Consider the following 12,126-nt stretch of genomic DNA (forward strand, 5'->3'; position numbering starts at 1 on the left):
TATGGTTTATCCCTGGAAAGTAATTAAAGCCTGACAAGAGTGCACAGAAAATGTCAGCCAATCACTCCTATGTGTATGATATGTGTTTTGCCCCTGCTTACATTCCTAATTACGCTTTAACTGTGTCTCTTTTGGAATAAAATAAAAGCAGAGCACTTCTGGAGCCACTCAGTCGCCATCAGCCACGGCGGACGTGCTGGCAGGAACAACCTCACTGATGGACGTCTTTAATTAGCGAGCCCTGACTCTGGGAGAGTTTTCCACGATTTCATTCATTCTGAACTGCTGCTGATTGGGTCAGCTCCATTTCAGTGACGTCCCAAAACTGCTAAAGCCCTGTCTTGTGTTTGAAAATCATGAAAATGGTTCCTCGTGAGTACAACAGTGAAGTCTACTCACCAGAATAATTTCCAATTCAGGACAGGTATTCCTTTTTATCAAGAATGTCTTAAAGCCAGTTCAGATCAATGATTTGCAACGGTTTTAGTGTGTTGCAGAGGAAATAGGATGATTAGTTGCAAAAAATCTGATGCCGGTGTCTGGAATCCTGAAAAATCCACCTTGCCAAACATTCAAGGGCAGTTTTGGAATATTTTTGTCTTGCCTTTGTGTTTGGGGCTTCACCAATTCATCCACACAACCAAAATTGCTTGGAAATAGGCACTGAAACTTGGTAAGTCTCGTTTACACAGTAATTTCTCTGGGTTGTGACGATGCGGTCTGTTCGATCCTCACCTCCCCCGGTGACCATCTCCTTCAGCAAGATACTGAGCCCCTAACTGCTCCTGATGGCCCTGCAATGGACTGGCAACCCGTCCAGGATGAAGCCTGCCTCTTGGTCAATGTCAGTTGGAGTACCACCCCCACCCCCACAACCCGTAACAGATAAGCAATATAGAAAATGGATGGATGGCATTTAAGATGATAGAAACTCCACAGAAACAGTATCTTCAAAATTCCACCCCACTGGTGTTACGCGTAGCGCATGGACACCAGGTGAACCTCTACCGCAAAACTGCGAACAAGGTGGTACGGTACACGGTGAAACCACCAAAGACAGTGCATCAATGCTGAAGCAGGGGTGTGTCAATGCGTTGCTGTTAAGGAAATTACCGTTGATGTGAACAGTCCAGTTTTAAGACATTTACAGTCGCAGTGATTCATACTTTTCGGTCAATCTGAAATATATAAACTACCATCAACACGACTTGCGTTCCTCTCATCCTGCCAGCATCAACTCATTAGACAAAGGGATTTAAGCATTTTTAGAGTAACATTGCTTAAATTCCTGGGTTTCCTGGTCCCCTTTATCCCCACACGCCTGCAAATTTGGCATGGGTAAGGGGGAAGGAAATGATGGGTTTATGGGGAAAAAATTTTATTAAACAAATTCTCTAAAGCATTGAGACCAACTGGTGTGGAGTGCGCTGATAACAGCTGGCCATTTTGGAGTGTCACCTCGCTTGGCAGCTGCACCAGCAGAGGCGGGGAGGGGGGGGTTGAGGGAATGTTTTAATGGCTCTGGCCCACAGATTTGAACACTGTTATTTTGGCAACTTTTTAATTATCTCCAAATGAATGGATTGATAGGAGCAGTCGTAACAAGACAGAGATAGGGGACCGTTCTGTCGTGGCAGTGTTTCCCCCCATTTTAGTCTTCTTTTCATAAAAAAAAAAGATGTTTCAGCCAAGATGGCCCCTAGACAGAATTGTTTGAAAGTTTTTAGGGCAACTTTGCAAAAGAGCAATGCAATCATGAACTGTTGGGGGGGGGGGGGGAACAAAACCGGAAGTTAGATTCAAATGAGGTTTCATGAATATGGGAAATGTAGTAGGAAATAGTGGAATTAAAAAGAAAAAAAATGTAGAGGTCACTTGACATTCCTTTTTGGGATTTTCAATCAGCAAATAAAAAGAGATATTTTAATGAATTATATAATTATATAACAGTACTTTCCACTACCATACCAGGGCTTCCTCTTCAGTCCAAATTGAGTGAAATTCAATTAATCTAAAATAAATTCAGGGCAGAATAATGGCCTGCCATAATCCTATCTTCCTCCAATCTCACATTGACACTTGATGGCTTTTATATTTCAGGTTTCATATTCCCACAGATGTGGAAAATGCCTGTCCTCATCGAAAAGGGGAAAAAAAAAAAACTTTTGGCTTTTTTTTTCTCCCTCTGAGTAGTCCAAGTGTATGAATCTCTACATAATTGCTAAGATTCAAAGAAACCAAAAACCTCACAAAACAAGATGAGACCAAAAAAAAAATCAAACACTCATCCGCTCCAACTTCTAGAAACTGAAGAAATGTAACCAAAAACCCTTTATGGAGTGATAAAAGTGTAGCTAATCAGACGCGTCTTAGCAGATCCAGCGATTCCATCAGTGGAGCCCATTCTCTGATCATTAGGGAAATGGACATGATACTGAAGGAGAACACTTGGGGAGTTTCCTCTGTTGCTGAAGTTTGACTGTGGGGAAAAACCCCAAAACACAATCCAACCAGTTTGAGCCAAACAAGCAGACATCGCAATGACACAAAACGTAGCTGTCCAAGTCAGTTTGGGGTTCAGATTTTCCTGCAATCCCAATCCAGATCTCGCCAGGTTCAAACTCTGTCCTTACATGTTGTGACTTGGCACACGTGAGAAGATTAGCTGCTGCTGGATTTTTGACAGAGTAAAAGCATTCAGGCAAAAGAGGAGATTATTTAATGGATATATTATGTTCATTTCGAGCTCCCTATTATATTTGAAGTATAAATATGACAACAGATATATGATGATATAATTACAATTTAAAGGAGCTGTCGAAGATCTTTTTTTTTTTCTTGAGGACAAAGCCATGCTGATCATAACATCGGCACGGCCAAAACAACGCACATTTACAGAGAGGGGCGTGGCCAATTTACACACTTCTCCCCCCCAAAAAAACCCTCAAAAACAGAGACATATCTAAACTTAAATTTTTATTCGTACTTATCTTTTCATCTCGACTTCTTTCTCAAACCGTGTCAAAGTGTCTTGTAGGCAGTGTTGTTTTCGTCACGCTGGACGAAAACGAAAATGACGACGTCAGACCCCTTTTTTCCATGAGGAAAATGAGACTAAGACGAACGTCACCATCGCCCTGTAAAGACTAAAATGTGACCAAATTGTATACATTTTCGTCTGACGAGAACGAGACGAGACTAAATTGTTACTGGGTGGACGATCAAAGTTTCAAAACATGCGTTTTTTTCCCCCGCCAAGTATGACATGCGTGCAATGTCAATCAAGAGCTCAAACATCAGAATGGAGCCAGCTGTAGCTGTTGGTCCTAATGGTCACGCCCCCGTCATCAGTACACACCCACTAAAAGCCTCTCTCACGCACGCACACATGCACACACAGAGACGAGTCTGGGCCTGTCTGCAGCGGACAAGACACACACCACGGCAGCAGCAGCGGTGTCGGGTGGTTGTGAAAAGAGGGATGATTGAAGCATAGCTTTAGTCAATGTGAGGCCAGCCCTGTGATGCATTTTCTGTTGGTGGTGGTGGTTGCACCTCCCCGTGGTGCAGAGAGCGCTTCCTAGTGCTACATGCTAAAGCTAGAATGAACGGGGCTGCCAGGGGCCCCGCTAATGTTGGCTGGTTTAAACCAGCCCTTCTATTAATTTAGCGTGTTATGAATAAAACCCCTGTCCATTTGTGGACGGGTGGCAGGTGAAATGCTTTGACCCTTGTTTGTGGGACTGGGAAACACGGTAGTCTTCAGACCTGTTGCTGTTCCCTATCTAAGCAACACACCTGGATGCAGTTTAACCAATAACAGCAGCTAAAGCCAATATGTAGGACATGAGGTCATTCATATGGAAGTCAAGTGTGCTTTTATTTTTGTTTAATCCTATTTTATTGTGATACAGTACTCCTATTGTGTGCCAGTGTGTTGTCTGCATCTGCAACAAAATAATAAAAGTAAAAGGTAGAGAAAGAAAAAGAGGGGAAAAAACTCCCCTTTGAAGGTCGATCAGTTTCAGTGCTTCATTCTAACACCTGTATTGGCCTATGAAGTACATGCACACATATCTTTTATTCATAGGTATCTTTGATATTTGACTAAAACCTTTGCGTTTTCGTCGACTAAAACTAGACTAAAACTATCAAGGATAGAAATGACTAAAATGTGACTAAAACTAAGAAGCATTTAGTCCAAAAGACTAAAACTAAATCTAAAATGTCCTGCCAAAAACAACCCTGCTTGTAGGGAGATACTGAAAATATGTCGAAAATACACACTTTTGCAATGTTTCATTAAGACATCGGTGATGGTTTTGCATGCCCCTAATTCACTACATACAGTTACATTCAAGCAGGTCTTTAGGTCCCATTGCACATAGAAAGATGCGGCTTTCAATTTCGCCTCATCATGTAACAAATCTCTTACGGCTCTTTGTATTTTTAGAATGCTTTACAGATCGGGTTGGTAGCAATTCTCAGGATTTATGAGGCAGAAATGTCACAACTGTAACCCAAGTTAATGAGCCAATTCTCTGTCAGCCACAGTGTCACAGCCCAAACTTTTCTCCCCGTAAGTCAAGTGTCTCATGACGTGAAATAACAGGCAAAGAATGAAAATGTCAATGTGGTATCCCTTCACAGCTGACAGGTCCATCCATACACCTGAGCTCAGGGCTTTTCACCACTCGATATATTCTGGAAAATCTGAGATACCCCGTCTTCTTTGCCAAAGTTTGGAATATGCTGACAATATGCTGTCATGGTGTATTTATATAAAAGGACAGAGTATATAACTCATTTTGAAAAATACGATTATATATCAAACGTGTGCCTGAGGAGGCCTTTCACATCAAAAACGCAGTAACTTTTTTTTTTCTTGTTGTCTCAGAACAGTCTTTTCTTTCCTCTTTGCATCTTTATGTACCCACACCACTTTATACAATCACGAATAACCTCATTAGAACGATGAGCCTATGAGACAAAGACAAGTAATAACTGAGATCGCACAAAATGAAATGTCCACATTCTGCTGATTTCAATTATACAGTACAATCACAGAGAAAATAGCAAATTAAGATTGTCAGATGAAAAGATTCTATTATTTTACAGTCATCAGTTGTAGAGGAAAATTACCAAAATTCTCTACCATACAAGAAAAGTTTGATGCGACAAACAATTTTACAGGTTTTAGACTTTTTAGGCTTCGACAGAGATTCAGGAGTAAGTTTGATTGAGCCAATTAGGTAGAATTGACTCAGTGGAATGCACAACAATTAGGCTGTTGCAATGGAAAATCTTGTGTGCAATGTTTGCATTTTGTCCTGGGGGGGCTGGTTGAAAAAACATGGGCAGTCCAAAATGGCAGCCAACATCGATACCTCTTTCACACTGCACATGTATGCAGATTTAATGAACCTGGGTAACCCTGCTGAAAAGAGCCGAGGGATCCTTTCCCATTGTGAGGAGATGGGTTGCTTTTGTTGGGTACTACATTCAAAGGTATTCAGATGGAATCCTGGCACAGTCAAGAAGCTGGCGTCGATACTCGTGGGTCAGGTCTAGGTGGCAACATCTGTACACATTGCATTTCCCGATTGCAAGTAGGATCGCAGGGTTGCCTACAACCCCGAACTCCAGACTTGACTTACCAGTCAGATCAGGTTTATTTCTGAGTACCTGAAGATCCTCATTCATCAAAGCTGTGGTGTACATGATGATACAAAGATGGCCACTTGAGGTTCCTGGAGAAGCAGAATCTGCAAGGGTTCTTCAACTGGTTCAATGGTCCAGGCATTTAACCTCTTGCGACGTCTTCCTCGGTCATTGAGATCCACATGAGTCGTTGACCCACTTGACCGTCGCGCCATTATCATGGGAGCTGGTGAGGGCTTTAAGATGTCTGGGAAGGGATCACGTGCTTTCCCACAGCTTTGGTCGTCATCAAGAGAAAATCCATCATTTTGCGGAGCATTTTGACTGGTGTAAGTAGTTGAAGGTGTTTTTTTTTTTTTCAGGGATAAGAAGTTCAAGGAGAGTTCTGGTGTGTTTTTAGTCGCTTCCAAGAATGTTAATGTTCTACAATTAACTGTCAACATGGCGAGGAGAGAGAAAATTGTTTTAGCAGCATCACAGCTGATGGACAGCACGGGCATTGTTTAAGCCTTAGTATCCCCTGTCCTTTATCCCACCTCCTTACAAATCCATTTGTGCCTGGGACCCACTTCAATCCTGGAGCATCAATGTCCATCACAGTCCTCGCGTTCATCCCCGGCTCTCAGGCCTCCGCTAAGAACACTTGAGCACCGTGTGAAGGTTACAACTCAGTGGAGGAGTGAGTATAAAACAGCAACAACAACTTTCATCGCATTTAAACCGAAGAGCGATGTACTCACGCTAGCAGAAAAGAACGCAAATCTTACTTTTTTTCCTAGTCCCAACACATTAATAAACTAAAACCTTGTTTAAACAACAGAGCCACAGTAGGTTATTTCCCTAAGATTCATCCAATCACTGCACTGTCGAACATCCCATCGGAGGACTACAACCATTTCATTGTCAAATCACAAAAGCAATTGCACTGTCAGATTACTCCAACTTTACAGTGACATTGCTGTTGGTGGTGACAGGAGGCTTTTGATGAATTTCTCAAAGAGCTAATGGTTTGTTTTCCCCAGTGAGACACGCTGCTTTTCTCATCATAGCAAGGTTCGGTTTGATGTGGCTTTGCTCCCGTGGTGAGTCATCATGAGCTGTAGAGATTTTTTCGAGATTGTTGCAATGCTGTATTGCATGTCCAGCCACACATCATGTGTTTGAAGGAAAGACACACAAAGGACAATATCACTGGGATGCCTCAGAGGAAATAATGATAGAAGTTTATTCTTAGAAGGAGGAGATGGATATTGCGCTCCACCAATGGAGTGATCATGGATCAGTTTACCAGCACAGACAGCTGACTCCGGCGGCGCACTGAGCCTGAGACTCAAGCTTTGGTTGTGCTAGGGAGGGATAGTTCTGATTTATTGAAGTGGGGGTGTATCCATAGTACACGTCTTTTTTTTGTGCAGACAGATTGTACAGCTGTGAAAAGAATACTGCAGATTTGACAATATCCGCATATGCAATATTTATTAAATATTCACTGCTTTACTTTTACCGTCATCCCTACTTTTTCCAAGCGTACAACTTCCATCATATTCCTACGCTTGCCAGGGGATAGAATGGGATAGTAAAGTGCAATTATAGCCTCATAAAGCCCCACTTTTGTTCACCCCGATTTTAAGACGCCAGTGGTCATTGCGACAGGCGCATCAGGTATTTCTTATCTATGAGGATGGAGCACGTGAGCTATCCCCCACAGCCCCCCCCCCCCCCCCCCATCAGGTGGCTTGATCAACCAGAGAAGGCACCAGTGCAGTGACCAGCACTTAAATGGCTCCCTGCATGCAAGACATGGCCCATTCTGCAAGTACAGCCGCCCCGCCAGTGACCCCCATGTTTGTAGACCACACAGTAAACACAGCAGACCCCTACATTACGTCGGTGCCCTGGATTGGTTCTAAAATACCGTTTTATTGAACTCTCCCTGCTTTTTACTCGCTGGGCGGTGCCTTCCAGAGGGCCAGCCTTGTGCCGTGTTTGCCCTTTCACAGCAGCCGGTTTGTTTTCTCCGAGTCCAAGTCTTGGAGCACTTATTTTCTCTCAGACTCGCTCCGAACCTGGCGCTGTCTTCCCAGTCACCGGTTGTTTGCCCCTGTGTTTGTATCTGCATTAAATTCTCCCTGCAGCCTCGCCATCAGTCCTCCAGGCTCACTGTCACAATGTTTTTGCAAATTTAGCCATGCAAAAACATGACTGGCTCAAAATTATACTAAAGAGTAGGAGTCTAAATAGTCTCTATCCTACTACCCACCACCACAGAAAATATATCAATATCAAAGTGTCCAGTAACTTTGCTCATTATTATCTGTTAATGGGGCACCTCCAGGGTTTATATCCATATCCTGCCTTTGTGCTATTCAGGAACCCCATGGAGTTTTCATTATAATCAAACACTTTTGCTTCTCACCAATTTTTGCTCGCTGATACACTGAAGGCATTAAAAACATGTTGGAAGCTTTCCCCACTGAGGCTTTGTTTGGAACGCTTTGAACTCCCAACCCCCTTTGCATCGCTTCCTTTGGCTGGTGGTCGCCTCCCTGCTCATCAAAACATTGATCTGTGGCAGTTGAAAAAGACCTACAATCAAAACTCAACCAAATTATTGAGGGTAACTCTTTAACACCAGTCCAATGGGCACAACCTAAGTAGTGTTGTCAAGCACAAATCCCCAGACATTTTACTGATACGCTAGGGTTCTATGGACTGGACAGTGGCAGACTCGAACACGAGTCTTATTCTGAGTGAAGTCAGCGGTGAAACTCGCAACATTAACTTGAGGGAACAAGGCCACACTATCACTGTTCACAATGAACGCTGAGTTGAGACTTCTTAGCCTTCCCACACCCTCGAATTACACCGACATCCAGTTGGTTCAGCAAAGTGGAACTTGGTTGTTTCAATCATCAGTTGGGAATCTAATCATTGGAAGCAAGCCACAGTTTGAGCCATGACTAAACTGATCAGAACATTAAACACTGAAGGTGTGTAGTGGAACCACTTAGAGTCACTAATCGGCTTTAATGGACAAAATAAGGTTTAAAATACTTCTTTGCTCCAGTTATTCCATAAACACTCCGTGTCCTGACATCAACTTCTTTCCAACAGCTTAGTGATTGGACTAAACCACTGATTTTCACAGGGGAGGGGTGGGGGCATTGTATGATATCAGAACAAAAGATGAGCACTTATAGGACCAACATTGTTGCATGCATTGGTTTGTTTTTTTGTTTGTTTTTGTTTTCGTCATTGCAGCCCACTGAGTCCTTGAGAACCTGGAATCACATGACTTCAATATGACTGTTTTTGGTGGAAACCCATCGTGACCATCAGCAGTGCCCTTGTGTCAATGCGACATGATTAACCGGATACATCTCCAATGTGCCATTTAGGGGGAAGTGATGGTTTTATGGCGTTTTCACTCTTGGTCCCTTGAAGTGACATCAGACTGATGAGTTAACTTTTTTTTTTACACATCAGCACCCTCAAAAAAAAAACAAAAAAACCTGGACACCTCTGAAGCAGCTGGTGTGAGGATGGTTCACTTCCCAGTCCATGCTGCGGTACCCTGATCTGAACCCAAGGTCCTCCAGGGTCAGTTTGACCTTTGCCTTTGTGTTATAGCCATCTAAGTGCGCACCAGGAAACCATATGTGTGGAGTCTCCATGTTCTCCCTGTTCCTGCGTGGGTTCTCTCTGGTACTCCAGCTTCCTCCCACAGTCCAAAGACATCAAGAGGGGACCAGGTTAATCCAGACTCTCAATTGCCCGTAGGCGTGGCTGGGAGAGCCAATGGTTGTCTGTCTCTATGTGTTGGCCCTGATATGGACTGGTGACCCTTAGCAGGATAAGCAGTAGAAAATGGAAGGATGGATTTGTGAATGAACCAACTCTTACTTGGCATTACATTTTTTTTTCTAAGCTTGTTCGACTTTGTTTCCACCACTGCCATCAGAGCTACTTTACATTTACAATTTCAACTGAAATTGAAATCTGAAATTACTCATGTATTGTTATGAACGTCACCGTTTATCACAGGATTTAATTAGCAACCAAAACTACAGGAAGGCCCCCGCTTGTTCTCTGCTGTGCATGCAAACATTCAGCAGCAATGAAACACTTCTCCAAAAACACCGTGAGAGGAGGAATGAAATGTCGTCTCATCAGGCATTCTGGCCCGGTTTTCCAGAGCATCAGCCACAAGGCTCCGCGATGCACAGCAGCTATTAAGAAGAGAGTTCTGTAAAAGTGCACTCTAATGATCTAAGTGCTCAGCCTTTTTTTTTTTACTCTTTTTTTGGTCCCCCACCTGAAAAAATAGCATGTCAGACAATGAAAAATTGCTGCACTTTAGGCGCTTTTTAAAAATTTTCTTTGCTCCATCTCATGTTGTCGGGGCAATGCACCCCTGCGCGCGACACCCCTCCACCGCCAAGTGCGTCTTGTCCCCTCGATTACACATCATCCTTTTCTCTCCTTAAATGGCTGCGTGGGATCTTTTAGCCCCCGTCGTTTGGGGGGGGGGGGGGGAGTTTGACTAAATGGCAGGTTATTCAGTCACAAGCTATTAACGGTGGCGCGCATTAAAGTTGTTTTGCAATTGAGGAGTGAATTAGAAGTGTTCTCTCGCAGCATTATTTTCTTGACAGAGTGCGAACGAGCAAGAGAGAGAGACATAAAGGTCGCCAGAAATCAGTGAACGTACCGTACATCTCGCTTGACATGATTCATAGCTTCTATATAAAGTACACCTGAACGCTTGCAAAGAAACAAAGGAGTATATGAGAAGGAGAAGAGAACAAAAAAAGGTGGATTTAAGTTGCTTTTTTCCCCCCACCAAGTTTTCAAAAATACAACAGTGTTGTCCCAAGGGAAATTCAGTTTAGGTCAGAAAAGAAAAGAACATATCCGAGAGAAGGGCCGTGAGAAAGCTATTTCAGTACACTTCTTGTGAGAGATGTTTCAAATATTACGGGGTCAGTCACACACAAAGTCGAAGAATTCAACCTGGATGACTTTGCTTTATGACACATTCCTCTTTTACACACCTTTTTAAGTGGCTAAAATGAAAAAAGAAGACATCTATCATTTGTTGGAGCTGGAAAAGTATAGCCAACAGAGGCATGACGAAAAAGTTTTTTTTTTTTTCTTTTTCATGGGGTGGGGGGGCTCAGTTTATACATGATTCATGGCACCGCTTGGAGAGCGGCTTACCGTTGTGTGAAATTTGACATTAAGCATCTTTTTTTTTTTTGTTATTCCCCTTTTAGTCAAGCAACCCAAGGGCAAAGAATATGCAATGTGTAATTTTCCTTCTACGGAGAGACAGAGGCCTGAAAGTCTTCGCACAATGGCCGATTTCAATGAGGAAGAATGTGATGGTGGAATATAAATCAGCGGGTGGCTGACAGATGCAGAGATGAGGCGAAAGGGAAGATTTCCCTTCCTCATCAGTTCCTTTAATGTCATTAGAACCGGTTCTAAACATTACCACCGGCTTTTTAACGTGCTGCGGGTCTTTTCGTTGTGTATGTTGACCGTGGTGCGTACAGATCTCAGGGAGCTGGCGTTTATTGTAAGTCGGTAATTGGAGACGAGAGGAACTTGAACAAATCCGCTTTCCACATCCCTCAGCAACAGCAGTCCTCCTGTGTTCATGCAGAAGGATGGATCTGTCCTGGCTTGCGACGACGGATTGACTTTAACACATCAGACCGAAATGCGTTCTTGGTCATTGTTTCCTTCCTTATTTGGTTGCTAACCCACCACTCCCAGGTTGTCAGTCAGTGGTAAAGCTGTCACTTTTTCTCAAAAACAAGTTCAAATGAACTTTGGATTGCTCTTAATACATTTAAATGCTTTTGAACCCTCAGGCGCTGCTCCGCGAGTCTGTGGAGCCTCCGCGTCCTCCGTCTGGTGCTGAGCTAACGTTAGCGTGTGAGCCCTCAAACTTGTTTAGGAGCAGCGTTGAGACGCTTAGGAAAGTTGACCAAGGCGTGGTGTCGAACCCCAGACTCTTCCACTGCGCTGCTTCTCAGATGTTCTGGTGCCGGGATCGTTCACTCTGAACGGCTCTGCTTGCTATTATCCTCCATTAGCTTCGTTTAGGGATCGCTAAATGGGTTGCAACCGGTCCTGCTGATGGAAGTTGTAGAGCGTCCCCTGCTGGATAAGAATGGAACGACTTCAAAATAGTCTGGCGAGATCATAACAAGGGTACTTTGAAAAGGTCTCTGCGGTTTGAAGACAACCTTTTCACCCGACCTGCAAATTCTCCACAATAAAATAGTTCAGTAACAGCCATGGTGGCGCTGGCTTGTCCGTTTGCCTCCATTTGTCATCTCGTGAACTGTATTTTAGGTATGATAGTCGTCAATATTTTACTTGGACACAAGCTGGTTGGTAGGCGTGTACAACTATGTAGCAGTTGTACTTAATTTAATTAATTTGCCATTTTAA

At 43.3% G+C, this 12,126-nt stretch overlaps 1 long non-coding RNA gene across 2 annotated transcripts in view; it reads left to right on the forward strand.

Moving 5' to 3' along the window:
• The window catches only part of LOC147238765 (uncharacterized), a 303,515-nt gene that overhangs the window by 192,672 nt on the left and 98,717 nt on the right, over nt 1-12,126 (forward strand). The window lies entirely within an intron of this gene.

This window comes from Aulostomus chinensis, chromosome 24, assembly GCF_037954235.1.
Source record: "Aulostomus chinensis isolate RoL2024-O1b breed Wild chromosome 24, RoL_Achi_v1.0, whole genome shotgun sequence".
Lineage (NCBI taxonomy): Eukaryota > Metazoa > Chordata > Actinopteri > Syngnathiformes > Aulostomidae > Aulostomus > Aulostomus chinensis.